At 38.1% G+C, this 16751-nt stretch overlaps 1 long non-coding RNA gene across 1 annotated transcript; it reads left to right on the plus strand.

Moving 5' to 3' along the window:
• The first annotated feature begins 3091 nt into the window (after positions 1-3091).
• Positions 3092-12441, plus strand: LOC122232624. The gene is made up of 3 exons (XR_006209983.1): positions 3092-3212; positions 5935-6020; positions 12196-12441. It is a non-coding gene; the product is annotated as an uncharacterized LOC122232624 (long non-coding RNA).
• The last annotated feature ends 4310 nt before the right edge of the window (positions 12442-16751 follow it).

Below are 16751 nucleotides of genomic sequence, written 5' to 3' on the forward strand. Positions count from 1 at the left end.
GTGTACAAATCTTACACATCACTTGTCAGATTTACCCCTAAGTATTTCAGGTTTTTTGATTCCATTGTAAATTTTTTAAATTTCAATTTCTGATTTTTCATTGCTAGTATACAGAGATGCAGTTAATTTTGTATATGTGTCTTGTCTGCAACCTTGCTAGACTCATGTATTAAATCTAGTAGTTTTCTTTTTCTTTTTTTTTAATTAAAAAAATTTTTTTACACTTATTTATTTTTGATAGAGACAGAGCACAAGTGGGGGAGGAGCAGAGAGAGAAGGAGACACAGAATCTCAAGCAGGCTCCAGGCTTCGAGCTGTCAGCACAGAGCCCGACATGGGGCTCAAACTCACAAATTGTGAGATCATGACCTGAGCTGAAGTCGAACGCTTAACCAACTGAGCCACCCAAGTGCCCTTTTTTTTTCTTTTTTTAACATTTACTTATTTTTGAGAGACAGAGAGAGACAGAGCATGAGTGGGGGAAGGGCAGAGAGCGAGGTAGACACAGAATATGAAGCAGGCTCCAGGCTCTGAGTTGTCAGCACAGAGCCCAACGCGGGGCTCGAGCCCATGAACTGTGAGATCATGACCTGAGCTGAAGTTGGACACTCAACCGACTGAGCCACCCTGGAGCCCCTCTTTTTTTTTTTTTTTTTTTTTAATGTTTATTCATTTTTGAGAGAGAGAGAGAGAGAGAGAGAGAGAGAGACAGCGTGAGCGGGTGAGGAGCAGAGAGGGAGGGAGACACAGAATCTGAAGCAGGCTCCAGGCTCTGAGCTGTCAGCACAGAGCCCCACGAGGGGTCAGACTCACAAACTGCAAGATCATGACCTGAGCTGAAGTCGGAAACCTAACTGCCTGAGCTACCCAGGTGCCCCAAATCTAGTAGTTTTCTTATAGATTCTATAGGAGTTTCTGCACAGTGGTCACATCATCTGTGAATAAAGATAGTTTTATTTCTCTCTTTGCAAACAATTTCTCATTTCTTTTCCTTACCTCATTGTGCTGAGTAGGCCTCAACACAGTATAATGTTGACTAGAAGTGGTAAGAGATCTTTGATATATTCCTGATCTTTGCGGAAAGCATTCAACCATTCAACATTAACCATATTTTTAGCCATAGTTTTTTTGTAGATACCCTATATTAGGTTGACAAAATTCACTACTACTGCTAATTTGCTGAGAGGTTTAATGAGGAATGGATACTGGATTTTGTTGAACACTACCAAGAAACATTAAAAGAAGAGTTTTTTTTTTAAACAAAACATTTTTTTCTTATAGAAAAACTCAATGTCAAAAATACACTAATTTTCATAGGTTATTCTGTATATTTACCTCAATCTCAATAAATATATAAGCAGGATTTATTTTAGAACTATAGGTAGCAAACTCAAGTTTATATGAAAAAATGAATTGTCAAGAATAGCCAGGAAAGTTTTGGGGGAAAAAAAAAGAGTAATTCAGGAAAACTAGGTACAATGTACAATAATGAATTACAATTAAACCGGTGTGATACTGGCACATGAATAACAGTGAAGCTCTCTTGTGGGAAAAGAAACATCTTAAACTGCTAGTGGGAGTATAAATGCCTGCAGCTTTCATGGATGGCAATATAGCAAAATCAGTCAACAGTTTAAAAGCATGTACCCAGTGATCAAGCAACTCTACTTCTAGAGGTTTATTTTATAGGTTTACTTCCACAGCTATGAAATAATTTATAATCAAGAATATTCACTATAGTATTTTTTATAGGGATTAGTTAGAAGCAGTGTGAATTACAATGATGGGGAACAGGTGTTAAAAGATAAACTAAGACATATTTAAAAATTGAGGAGTGTATCTGAACAAAACTCAATTCGAATAGGGCAATGCCAAACCAAAAGTGGTTATAAGCCCTCTAACAACAGGAGCTGGGGAAGATTTTATAAAGAAAAGACAGAAGCAAAGTAAGAAAAAAATTTTTAAGTTTATTTATTTATTTTGAGAAGGGTGGGGAGGGGCAGAGAATGAGGGAGAATCTCAAATAGGCTCAGGCTGTCCGCGCAGAGCCCATACGGGGTTCAAACTCATGAAACTATGAGATCATCACGTGAGCCTGAGCCGAAATCCAAGAGTCAGATACTTAACCGACTGAGCCACCCAGGCACCCCAGAGTAAGGAAATTCTTGATTGGCCATAGCTTAAAGCCTAGTTGGCTGTTTGTGATCAGTTGTACTTAGTTTCAATTTTGTAATCTTGAGGCATCTACAGGCTTAGATTTTGGTTTGCTTAGGTAAACCACCATGGCATTAGAGCAACTTCAGTGTAAGGGTCTCTTTGTTTAATTAATTTAATTGATTAAATAAATTATGGTAATTCCATGCAATGGAACTCTATCTAAACAGCTACTAAAAATGAGTTTAGGGGCGCCTCAGTCGGTTGGGTGTCCTACTTTGGCTCAAGTTATGATCTTACATTGTGAGTTTGAGCCACGCATTGGGTTCTGTGCTGACAGCTCAGAGCCTGGAGCCTGCTTCGGATTCTGTGTCTCCCTCTCTCTCTGCCCCTCCCCCACTCACACTCTGTCTCTCTCCATCTCTCAAAAATGAATAAACGTTAAAAAAATTTTTTTTAAATGAGCTTATCCCATGTGTATGCTATAGTTAAGAAACATTGTCAAATGAAAATAAAATAAGGCACAGGCAGCATGTATGGTATGCTGTCATTTGTGAAACACAAAAGAATACGTATGCTTACATACTTATATGTGTGCAGATTATCCCCGGAAGAGTAGAGAAGAAGAGAGAATAGTTGTTACAATGGCTGATGGACTTCAGCCAGATATTAACTTATCACCGAACACTTGTGTGCTTCTCAACGTCGTGTCCGTATGTATGCATTTTCTAGGTAAATGAAAGAAAATCATTGTTTCAATTCATAGGCTAAAGAGTAATGTTTACATTAGGCTAAATTATATTGCTCCTTGTTTATTGTGTGCCCCAGAATATCAGAAAACTATGTGTTGCTGTTGTATTGATTGGTTTTCAGTATAAATTATTATCTCATGCTCTATCCGGGATGCATATATTGACCTTTGCTTCTCCAAAGGGCATCTGAACTCCTGCAGTCTCCCATGACTTCAACCTTACTGAAGCTGCTTATAGTGGGATATGGAAACCAGCACTTTGGCTAATAGACCTTAGGATAGACCTTGACAACCCGAACCCTTAAATGTAAGTCAACCATCATTCAGCTACAAATTTGTAATATTAAACGTGTACTCTGCAATGTAAGGCAAATTAAAATCACAAAGTATTTCCATGCTCTTTCCATCCTCATCCAGTCTGTCCCTGTGAGACACTGTACTGTCCCCATTGGCAGTTGTGATGAGTATGGCTCTCAGAGGAAGGCCTGTTGGAGGTGAATGTCATGAAGCAGGCTCCCTCAGAATTAGAGAGAGATTGATTTCCACGGTGGCAAAGTGTAAACAAAATTCTTTGCTCCCCTGGGAGAAGCCCCCAAAAGGAAGTAATTCATGGAAGAAGTAATTACCAATTAAATAATAAACGTGCTACTTGGCCTGTAAGAAGAATTAAAACATATTTACACTTCAAAAAGAAGCAATTAGTGATAGTTGATTCACTAAGGAAAGTGCCAGACCAGGACAGAGGAAAGTGTGTAAATAGATAAAGACAGAGAGATTTATTATTAAATTAAAGTCCCTTAATTACTGCAAATGTTAAATATGCAGTTTTCTGACATTTAAATGATGCTTTTCACCAAAATGAAAATGAACTGTCCACCTTGGATTCTTACTTCCCAGGCAGGATGTAAATGTCAGTCCTAAATTAAAGCTAACTAGTTTCTGCTATACATTAAAAAATTTTTTAATTAGAATCAATAAATCATTAAAAAAAATTGAAGTTAAAGTCATCTGGTCCAAACCTTTAGCCTTCTCCCTAAAAGGAGGCATATGCCAGAAGAGTCCCTGAGGTTTGGGTTTAAGGTGAGACCTCTGCCATCAAGACATGATGGGCCAAAATCAGACTGGACAAGTGCAGATTCCCAGTAAAAGCCTGTGTCCTGATCACCTGCCCCCTCTTCCTTGGACCTTCAATGTTTCCAAGTGATGAAAGGATTATTCCCTGAATTAAAAACACATTTCTCTTTAAAATATAACATAGCTACCCTTTATGAATCATCTACTGTGTACCAAGAGCTTAACATGTGTTTTCTTATTTCAGCCTCCTAAGAGCCCTCCAAAGTATGTTCTATGATCATTATTCTGCACAACTCAGATTGAATGGCTGACTTTTCTAGGTCAAGGCTCAGAAAAAGCTGGGATGCAAACCCATGTCTCTTTGCCACAATACCATACTTCCACTGCTAAAAACAATGAAAAGAGAACAATAATAAACTTAAAAATGTTTTTAATTAGGAGGGCCTGGGTAGCTCAGTCAGTTGAGCATCTGAATCTTGATTTTGGCTCGTGTCATGGTCTCAGAGTTGGGGGATCAAGCCCCACATCAGGCTCTGCACTGAGTGTGGAGCCTGCTTGAGATTCTCTCTCTCTCCTCCTCCTCCTCCTCCTCCTCCTCCTCCTCCTCCTCCTCCTCCTCCTCCTTCTTCTTCTCTCTCTCTCTCTCTCTCTCTCTCTCTCTCCCTCCCTCCCTCTGGCCCTCATCCTCACGCTCTCTTTCTCTAAAAATAAATGTTTCTAATCACAGCTTTAGAGAACATTATTGTCATTCTAGATGTCCCTGGCTGAGTAGTCTCTAAACTTTTGACCCAGAGATACTGGAAGCTACTTATTATCCTTAAAAAAATTTATTTTCCTCTTAAATTTAACAAGGCTGGTTTCTATTGTTTGCCACTCGGCATCCTGAAAGCATAGTTCAGGTTCTCTAATTCCCGCTTTAATTGTTCTGTGTGTTCACTGAACTCCAGAAGGACTTGTAAAAACTCTTCATGTGTTTATCAAGTGCTGGGCACTGTGCTGTACACAGGAGATAATAAACTTCTTAACATGAGCCTTTCCAATCAGTCTATTTCTAAACTGGATATTAATTAAGAAATAGTGTACAGTGATCAATACTTTGGACACACTGGACAAAACTTTGTTCACCAGGTTTCTTTTTCTGCAGGACTTCTCAGAGCCTTTTTGTACTAATGTGCCCTGTGAATCTTAAAAAAGAAAGAGATAATATATAGGAATTTCATATGAAATGTATATGATGTGGAACTTGTTTTGAGGATTCTTTTGTATGAATAATATGTAAATAAACATATAAGGGAATGCAGGGATAATAATAGGAGCTATGAATGAAAGAAAAGGAAAGAAGTTTGATAAAGGCAGTAGGATTTTTAAAAGGCATGGGGAAAGAGCAGAAGGGAGAAGGCCATGGCAATGAGCTGAACTCTGAGAAGGCAGATTAGTAAGGTCAAATTTTTTTTAAATGTTGGCTTCAAATTACCATCACATGCAATATGTAGTGAAAACTCCTCAAAAAGAAATTTTATACAGTATTCTTAAATCATAGCATATTGAGATCTTAATATATCTCATTTTTTATTAAAAATTTTTTTAATGTTTATGTACTTTTGAAAGAGAGAGAGAGAGAGAGAGCAGGGGAGGGGCAGAGAGGGATATAGAATCCGAAGCAGGCTCCAGGCTCTGAGCTGTCACCACAGAGCCTGACATGGAGCTTGAACCCACAAACCATGAGATCATGACCTGAGCCGAATTTGGATGCTCAACCAACTGAGCCACTCTGGTACCCAATATACCTCATTTTTAATACAAGATTTCAATAAAACAAAAGTGACATGCAGACTATATGTTACAGACTAGAGTCCAAGGTGGAAATCTACTTCCCTCCTGAGTTTACACCAGGAAGGTCTACAAGGTGCTGGGCATCATCAGAAACAAAACAGCAAATCTTGTCTTACATGTAGGGTGTCCACAGTTGAAATACTTCAAGGCTGTTCTGATCTGTCTACTTCAAGAGAGAAATAAAAAGCTGGAGAAGACTGAGAATAAGGTAATTAAAATTGTCAAGAGTATAGAGCAACTTTACATGAGGCATGAATAAAGAAACTATTTAGAGTGGAAAAAAGTTAAAAGGCCAAAGTTTATATGTCAGTATTTATAAAGTACTTGTTACATGCAGGCCTTGTGCTAAAATAAAATCTTTAAGATATGGATAATGGAAGATCAGTTTTCATGTTACATCCTGGAATAGGAAACTAACTTTCTCCTCTTGTTTCTAGAAGCTTGAAGAAATTTTTTGAGGGTGTAGGGAAAATTAAAGGAAATCCTTATTTACACAAGCCAATCTATACAGAAAAAAACTCATTTTCTTAAAGGATTTGTAAAAGTGTGTTCCATGATATTAACAAGGCTAAAAAAAGAGGGGAGGGGTTACCTGATTCACTCATGTCTTTTTTTCAGTGATTTTAATATGCTACAGATCATCTTGACTCCCTATTAGAATATGTGGTGGTTCGCAAACTTCTCTGATCATTCAATGTTATTTTGAAACCATATCATGTTGTATAAATGTTGATTCAAGGAATAGATTTTGGCAAATATTCTTACAGGTGATAAATACTTAACAGCTTAAAGGGGAATTTCTGAGATCTTAATAGATCATTAACCTGTGAGTCTGATAACCTAAAGGAAAACTACCTTTCTTTGATTTTCAGTTAGCTTCTTAATGTTCCCAATGGATTAGAAAGTAGGTATATATTTATGTTTTGTGTATCGCTGAAACCTAAGGGAAAGAGTACCTTTATAAAATGTTAACAACTCACCTAGTATCTGTATGTACACTCTTCATTAGGATCCTCACAGCAGTCTTTTTAAGCAGATGTTATTAAAGTATGATTGAGAGATGGCCAGTTATTTTCCCAAGATTACACAGCTTGTAAGTGGAGAGGCCCAAACCTAATTTGGATTCCACACTTTGTTTTCTTTTCATTACAATCACTCTTTATAAGATTAGAGAATATATGGCTTTATCTAGTTCAGAACTTGTCCTAAAATTTTATATATTGTAATTTCTTGACATACGTAAGAGAAACCCAAATCTTCCTGTGGTCGGTTTAGATATTCCTTAAGTCTTGCCTTATACAGAATACAGAATTTCATTCTCAGCCTTACCCCAAGGAATCTTGTAGAATTTGAACAATAAGTGATTATTACTGGAACATTTAATACACTGATACATTCATGGGAGGAAACACAGACCTGCCTCCTTTTATTGGGTTTAACAAAACCCAAAATGACTTTCATAAAGCAAATTTTTCCCTTTTAACTTTTAAACCCATGTGCACTTTAAAGGAAATTTAATCCACATGTTTCTAAATCATTTGCACTTAATTCATCAGATGTTTGGTAAGAGCTATTTGATTTCCTAGAAGCCTTTGTTTATAGGATTTTAAAGCCCTTCTTTCCTTGAACTAAGGAGTCTCATCTCATAAGGTTCTCCACTGAATTAAGCCACAAATGACTCAAATGCAGGATCCCTAATCTTGAATTTCCCAGGGAACGTCTCCCAGATGGTCCTGTAAAGGCCAGTTTTTCCTTGGCTTCCCTTCTGTTACACTAGAATATCTAGTAGAACATCACAAAAGTGGAACTCAATATACCTTTACACTATTGTCATTTTTGCTGTGGATGCAGACAGTTTCTGTCAAATCTAGGCTTCCTTGCCTTTGTAGATTTAACCACAAGACATCTTGTCCTGGAAATCAAATTTTTATTTATTCCCCATTCTTTCTAATTTTATTTCAAAAGTTTCCTGAAAAAAAGCTACTCATGTCCATAGTCAACATGATTGCCCATTGATATATTAGTTTCTTCTAAAACTTCCATGCTTGCTTTTGTGTCTACAAGAAAATACCCTAAGAGGAGGAAGGACATAGAAAACCATGTGATTTTGCTACTTAATAGAAAAATGACAGCTGACTTTCTTGTTAGAGAATTTGGAGCCCAGCGTCCTTTGTAATCAAGTGTGTTCGGAAGGTCTAGGGCAAAATGCCTCAGGTTGTAGCAGTAGTAATTAATAATTGTACTAAAAATGGCTATTAGTTTAAATTCAGTTGCAAGTGCAGTATGCTAATAATTAGTAAGGATCCTTTGTATACTATCTTTTTAAGGCCCTTTGCCCAAATTCTTGAGGCAATTCCTCAAGATTATTATAGTCGTTAATCAATATTGGCATTAATTAATATTATCATCAATAAAAACTAAGATTTATTCACAATGTGCTAGAAACTGTAGTACCTCTCTTTGTACTCCTAGTGGCCCTATGAGGTAGATGGTGTTATTATGCCTCTGTGTTATTGTGGCCAGGAATTCCACTTGATTACCTAGTGTTAGTTGCAGAAATATCTTATCATCTTCATTAAGGAACAAAAAGCTTTTGGTAAGAGACTGGTCCCAAGTTTAGAAGTTATTCCTCAAAGGCAACAACTTTCAGTAATTTTAAAGAAGTAGTACCTTCTTTAAAAGACTCGGGGCACCTCAGTGGCTCAGTACGTTAAGCATCTGACTTCAACTTCAGCTCAGGTCATGCTCTCGCAGTTCCTGGGTTTGAGCCCTGCGTCGGGCTCTGTGCTGACAGCTCAGAGCCTGGAGCCTACTTCGGATTCTGTGTCTCCCTCTCTCTCTCAAAAATAAATAAACATTAAAAAAAAATTAAAATTGTTAGAGGACTCAACTAGAGGAATTGTTGACAGATTTCTCAAAATATTTGCTGAGCTTCAGAAAAATGTGCAATAGGAAGGCAGAGAACAGGCAAGAAATTGAAAAGAAAAGATGAAGTAGTTTGAATAAACAATGTGTTCTCTAATCAGCTTTTAGCCTGCTATTGGTCATTAATTAATCCATTATCTGTGGTTAACTCAGACCCCTCCCCATTCCTTCTCCTTTAGCCTATAACATTCTAGCGTACTGAGGAAAATGAGATCATCCTTGTTTAGCTAATTTGCCAACTTGTTTTCAATGGGGTTTGCAAGGAGAGGGGAGGACATGAATTGCAGAGACAACAGAGAGGGACCTTTTAGAGGAACATGGTGTAAGCGAGGTGGTAAGAGATGAGAAACTGACTGAGAAAACTAATTTTGATGGGAAGACCAGAGATTGTTTAATGAGGAATAAGAATTTTGTGTTCTGGATAGGGTTTGATGTGAATTATCTTCCCATCTCTGCATGAGACGTTAAAAACCATTTTGTCCAATGCCCTATGGAACTGGAGCTCTAAAATGCACTCATGAGCTGAATTCTGCTTCAAACCAAGTACAGGATAAGAACAGAAGTTGCTCGGACTTGGCCATACACACAGAAATTACAGATTCATTCAACATATTAATAAAGCGCTTACTCTGTACCATGATCTGTGCTAGATACTGGGGATACTATATGAATAAGATATTGTTTCTGTCCCCAAGAATTTCACAGTCATATGAGCAACATGGGCATATGAATAGACAACTTTAATACAGCATGGGAAGAGTTAAGAGGTAGGTAAATATGGGGTACTTGAAAACATCTATGGAGGGTGCCACTCTCCTAGTAACAGATAAATTCAGGAAATGTGACTTACAGCGAGAAGGTAGGAGATGCTCTATATGGCTACATGGGAAGATTCCGAAGGCTAAGAAGTTGACGGCAGCTATGGGGACTGAGGCTGGAAACATTTCATCTTGGAGAACAGCTAGGGATAGATATGAGAATTGCCACCAGCCCCCAAACAAGGCCTACCTAATATGTGGCACAAATCTGCGGTCTTTTGTGACATTTTTAGCAGCCTTTAGCAACCACTGGGTAGATTTTCAAAATGATGTCCCTCTCCTTGTTAGTTAAAAATGCTTTTAATGGAGAAGCATTTTTCATGTACCAAGAAAAAGTGTATGTGGATGGATTCGGCCGTGAGTTAGGGATGGGAAAGTCTGGTTTGTTTTCCCGTGTTTTCTTGTGGTGGTGATTACAGGGATTTTGGGCTAAGGTTTGCGCTGTTAAAGTAGAGTCGTGAAAGTTCACTCATCTCCCCGGTCGACAACCCAACACGATAAAATCACATGATTCAACACTGACCTGTAACAAAAATACTTACTCCTCAGGTTCACAAGGATTTCTATCACTTCCCATCTTAATCAGTTTGAGCTGCTGTAACAAATTTCCATGGACCGGGTGGCTGAAACAACAGACATTTGTTTCTCACAGTTCTGGGGTTTGGGCAGTACAGATCAGATATCCATAGAGAGCCCACTTCCTAGCTTGTAGAAGTCTGTCTTCTCATTGCATCCTTCCATGGGGAGAAGAGAAAGAAGCAAGCTCCTGTGGGACCCTTACAAGGTCACTAATCCCATTCACAAAGGCTCCACCCTCAAGACCACATCCAATTTTAATTACCTTCCAAGATCTCCATCTCCTAATATCACTACATGGAGTCAGGGGGAGAAATAGGGCTTTGACATATGAATCTGGGGGAGACACAAACATTCAGTCTATAACACTTTATTTGACTCTGTGTGTTGCTAATGAATGAGGCCACCATGAAGCCTGATGTGAAGGGCTTGGCAGATTCATATGTTTGAACTGGAAGCATAATTGTGTCATCATTTTCTCTTAGTTAAAAAAAAAATGAAGTCTTTTTTTTGTTAGATACAATTGCGTAAGGCCACTACGCAGCACAATACTGTGAAAATGAGCCTTCGAAACCGTTTACTCCTGTGTGGCACGTGGCTCAGCCTGTCATCAACACAACATTGCCCCTGACTCCCCAAGCCTGAAAGGAGAGACAAAACATTCTGTAATTGGAGATTGCTTTGAATTAGTTTTAATTTGATTAGTAATATCCCACAAGGCTACCCTAGTATATAGAGATTATGGACAATTAAAGCTGTGATCAATTAGATCTAAATTGTTAGTCCATTAAGAGGCACTAACAAGAACTCTGATTTTCAAAGTCTTTTTCCCTAATCCTCCTGCCCTAACACTCCTCATGATGACAGACAAACGCATTTCTATTACTCCCGTATTATTTCACATTATTTAGTCAAATCCACTCATTTTCAGCACTTAGGGGCATGCAACCAGATATCCTAAGTATAAATAATGTTTTAAAAATCTTTGCAAATGCAACACACTTCCTTTTTATCACCATCATAAAACCAATAAAAAGGATCATCAGAATGGCTGTAGCAATCGAGAATATGCAGACCATGTGTGCGGTACAAGGGCCTATCATCTCTGGATAAATTAGGTACAAATGTCCTCAGATTAGTTTGTAAAAGCTTTAGAGAGATGTCTTCAAAGGGCACTTGAACTCTAAAGATATGAAGTGAGAAAAAGCAATGAAGAAAAATCCCGACTTCAAAACTACACTTTATCCTTTTTCTTTTTCTATTTTTAGTAATAAACCCAGAAAAAAAAATCTGCTAGAGGAATTTTCAGGGACACATTTCAGTTGGCCTCTGTTCAGGCCATATGTCTTCATCCAGGTCAAAAATATCTCTTTTATATTTTCCAGTGAAATCCTCCCAAGCTTTCAAGGAACAGGCCACAAGCTACATTCTCCAAGAAACTATCCATGTTCAACCCGGAACATGGACCTGTAAACTTCCATAGGCATTTATTTGTGGGCCCCCTTACAGTCATGTTGTGATACTCTTCTGTGTCTTAGTTGTCTTGCCCTTCCTAGTTGTACTATTGTCTACACTCTATAATATTTGGCAGAGGATCCTGAGCCCAGAAGGCAAAAGTAAATATTTGCTGAATTTATCAATGACTTACTAAATTCAGATCACTGAACAAGTTTACTCTTAGGGCCTTTAAAAGATTACATATATTCTTCTTTTTTTTCATTACTAAAAAAATACCCAAATTTGAGTTTCACTGAGATTTGTTATTATACTTGTCACCCTGGTACATCTGCAAAAATATCTGATTGTCCACTTAAAGAGGTTAGTAGAGGAGAGGATCCATGCCCTAGAATGACAAAGGTGCTCTCTAAAGCTGTGATCAGGAGTAGATGTTTTACAAAGTCTTGGTCGGAGTTGACATTTAGAGAAATTTACCTACAACCTCTTGATATTTTATGAAATCTTATGTTCAGGGGATAAAGCCTATCTATGTGAGAATGTTATACATATTCTGTGTGTAATAAAAAAGAGAGGATTTCAGGTAACAGTTTTTATTTGATTATACAGTTTACAAGAGAGCACCTATTCTTTTCAAGGCAACTGTACCCAGACAATGCAAACAGCAAAGGGATTGAAGGTGATGGAAGAGAGGAAGGCTGTCTGACCGTGGCTCTGAGGACATACAAAATGACTGCTTCCCAAGTTCAAGACTCTATCTACACTTAATCACGAATGCTCAATAAATGTTAGCAATAAATCATTTGAATTTCTGGAAGGAACCACTGACAAAGGACACAAGAGTAATAGCTCCAGATGGGGAATCGTAAGATTAGGGTTTTAATTCTACCTCCATTCCATTGGAATTTTTGTTTATTATTTTGTAAAATAAAGTCATACCCCCTTCTTTAGTTTGGCATGTTTATAGAAATCTAAGGGCCTATTATTATTACAATACAGTAGGACAGGGGTGGTGTGTACAAGAAGTGACCTTAGTGAGCCCAAGCAAGAAAGGTCAAAGGGGAGGTGCAGAGGTTCACAGGAAAAGATGACCCCATAGAGATAAGAGAGGCAGACAACTGTGGAGGACACGAAAGTAAGGCCTTCATTCCATCCCCAGCTTTGCCATATCACTTTGTTGATATTGCTTCACTTATTTTAGATTCTGTTTCCATAATTCTTACAAGCCTAAAGATCAGGGAAAGAAAGGCAGTTAAAATTAAGTTAGTGGGAAGAAATTATGAACGATTTGAGTTGGCAAGGACCTTAGTAATTGTATAGGGGTCAGCAAACTTTTTCTTCAAAGAGCCAGATGGTAAATATTTCTGGCTTTTCAGGCCCTATGATCTCAGTCATAATTGCTCAGCTCTGCCATGTTAGCACAACAGCAGCCATAGAGAATACATAAATGAATGGGTGTGGCTGTATTCCAATGAAACTTTATTTATGGCACTGAAATTTGAATTTCTTATAATTTCCACATGTCACAACATATTCTTCTTCTTTTGATCTTTTATCAATGACTTAGAAATGTAAAAGCTATTTTCAAATCATACAGAAGCAAGCAGCAGGCCAGAGTTGCCCATAGACAGGGGTTTGCCAACTCCTAGTCACATCCCACCTGCTTATATACAAATACAGAACAGAGACCAAGAGGGGAAATGATTTGCCTGAAGTCACACAGCAAGTGTCACAGCCATTTTTGTCCTCCCATCCAGACTTGCTGTTTTCATTTAATTTTGAGGAAAAAGAAAGGATGGAGGAAGGAAGGAAGGAAGGAAGGAAGGAAGGAAGGAAGGAAGGAAGGGGAGGGAGGGAGAAAAATTTCATCAGTAGAGGATAGTGCTAGATGTTGGATTGTTGAAAACATAAATTGTTGGATTGGAGAACATAATGGTACATCATAGCATATCTTTGTGATTGTAGACATTCCAGAGACCAGTTGGGCATTGACCTGATGGGGTAAATATTCATGCTTGTAAAAATACTGCTATCTGCTACTCACTAGAAACCTCACCAACATAGTAGCTTGGAGACCATGTGAACCTTTTAGCAGAAAGAAAGATATATATTTTTTTAAAACGGTGCCAAGAACATACAAAATGTGATTCTGCCCCTAAGAAAACTCCCACATTTGCCCCCCTGAAAATAAGATTTCATAAATTATCCAGTGTTTTTCTGTAATAATTGCTTTAATCTCATATAAAGCCCTCTAAATACTAACTCCTAAGCATGTTGTTAACTGTCTACTCTTGGTTACAACTTTAGATAACATTATAGTCATTCACTGCTTTAGATGGGATGGTTCTCTAATTACTAATCTTGCTAGAGAAACTAGAAGGAAAAGGTTATATTAAAAGTACTTTGATAGCTGCGGTGCTGCCTGGCATTGGATTAACGATTCCTTTAAAGATTCCTTCTGTCTTCAAATATTCCTGATGTGGCCACCCCAGGCAGAACAGAGGCTGCTCCTTCAAGGCACCCTGAAGCTGCATGTTTTACATGTGGCCGTATATTTGGACGCAGTTCTCACGGTCAAGGACATATAGTGCTGTTACCGCCATTCTATAGATGAGGAAATTGAAGTTCAAGTAGCTGAGGCAAAACTCATAGCTAGTTAGTGCTACACTTGGGAAGGAACTCTATAAAAAGGACTTTAATTCCCTCACAGAGCACAAGAAGTTAATGTCGTAGCTCCCTGATGGCATTGAACTTCATTAATTTGGTGTTAATATTTCCAGTGTGAAGCATTCTAATGAAGTGTTTATTCAGTGAGAGGAGGAGTAGAGTTGATCCTCGGTGTTGTAAGATTCAGAATTTCTTCTATTTCGTGATTTGTGGGCTATCCTGCGCTGTTGGGATATACAGATGTCTCTGTGTAAGAAATACCAATTCAAGGGGGGAAAGTTTCATTTTGGAAGGAATTAGTTGCACTGCAAAAGGATTCTTAACAAAAGATTTGTATTCCGTTTCCTCTAAATAGCGAGTTAGTTGAGTACATTTATAACATGATTTTATCTATGAAAATATTTGATTGACAAAATTAACAAATGGGTCCATTTGTTGGTTGTTATGAGATAAATGTTAGACAGACAGATAGATAGATGAAGACTGACTGGAATCAAATGCAGAGACCAAAGCGTGATAGGAAATTAGATGAACAGAGTTTTTTGAAGGCAGTACCCCCTTCCTCCCAGAGCATGGAAACCCTTATTGAGGTTAAAGCACACCAACCAGTAAAGACTGGAACACGTCATAATGGGGAAGCCAAATCTCTGATCTTTGGAAACATTCATATCTTGGTAAAATTTGCTTTTCTAATATCTCAACCTCATCTTCATTCTACTCTGGGAAACAACAAGGAATAGATTGCTTCTATTCCTCAGATTATCCTGGTAATTACGTGAAGACAACTTACACTTTTTAAAACTCATATCCACTTCCTTTGCTTCTTATAACACATGATTCTCGAGCTCCCCTGTCCCTTACATTTGTCCTCTTCTGAACAATTCTATCCTCATATGTCACTGTCCCTCTTACCTTTAGGGAACCAGCACTGAAAACAAATTTAATAAATGTGTTCCAAAGAGCACTGTGCAGGATATGGAGACTCTACTTGCATTAATGCAGCCTAAGGAAAAAGTTCTTTGAGTCTTAAGCCTCTGCTCGTGCAAAAAAGGTCACTGATTTACTTTTGACAGTTTTGAGCCAACATTATAATGCTCGGTCCACATCTGCTAGCACTGTTTTCCATGAGTGACTGTTATGAAACATTTAATTTTAAAGCATTTTCTTTTCCATTTGGTATTAATTCAAAAGAAAATGGGGGTCACAATAAATCAACTCCGTGAATGTTTACATGTACATTACAATGGAGCTGTACATGTTTCCCGTACACGGACCCTTATTTCATTGAGGGGAACTAGCTTGGGGGCACTTGCCCATGGAAAGACCTTGGACTCAAGCAGATACCAGTGGATTGTTTCAATGTTGTTAACTGAAGTGGAAATTCTGGTGACGAGAGACTTCTGTTCACGTGAACTTGGTCTGTGCAAAATGTGATTTCAAGATGGTTTTTGGTGGAAACCTGCTGTTTCCATGCCACTGGCTTATTACTCACATTTTAAAATGTACTCCACGCTAGGCAAGACCTACGTGTGTTGAATCACTTAAAAATTATTATGGCTGTCTTTTCATTAAAATGTTTCAATAACCCATGTGAAACTCATGAAATTAAAAACATGAAAAATACCTGATTGATAAACATGTACACAGATTGATGACCTTGGCTTCCATGACAAAAAAACTTAAAAAATTTTCATGTCAAATGATGTTTAGTTCAATTCAATAAAAGGAGAAGGTGTGTGTATACAGGGGGTGAGTGTGGTAGTGGTAGGAAATAGTAGACAATCCACAGTTGTTTAAACAGTCCTGGTTTTGTTGTTCGACTGTGTCTGTGGCAGAGAAGAGACATGATACTCATTGATGCCCATAGATGAATCACCTACTGGCATGATCTCTCTGTGAAAAATAGGATTCTATGGCCCCAGTTTCCTTATTTCCTTTATTACCACTGCCCTGTACGCTGGATTCCTTTATAATCCAATGTGAGCCCCTACCTTCTGGACCAAGGATGACATAAACATGTGGCTCTTATACTGGGCCCATGCAGAGCTCAGTAATCATTCTTGACTGGTACTTATTCCCACTTATCCTGGATACAAGATCATACTCACTCTTAACATAGGATTCTCGGCAGCCAAGAGACACAATTGGTCTAAGAATTTGCCATTCTCTTTCAATCTCATTCAAGGAGTCCATTCCCTTCTAGTGGTCTCCTTCCTCCACCTTTGTGTTCTTCAAGTAAAGATGTCTCAGGAATGTTTATTCATCCTGGACTAGTGCATTCCTGTTGACTCCAATCCAAGGGCTGGAAGACTTGAAATATCAAGAAACAATGAACAGCCAGGAATGAGGCAACTTGAGGGAGTCTTAAATAATCCCCCAATATTCTCCATTATGTCATTTTATTTCATAGTAGCTGGGTCATTTGTTAGTGAGTGAGCTAAAGAAAGGAAATAGTTGGAACAGTAGACCTACTATCATTCAGGAAAGGTCTTTTCTAT

The sequence above is a fragment of the Panthera tigris genome, chromosome D3, assembly GCF_018350195.1.
Source record: "Panthera tigris isolate Pti1 chromosome D3, P.tigris_Pti1_mat1.1, whole genome shotgun sequence".
Taxonomy (NCBI): domain Eukaryota; kingdom Metazoa; phylum Chordata; class Mammalia; order Carnivora; family Felidae; genus Panthera; species Panthera tigris.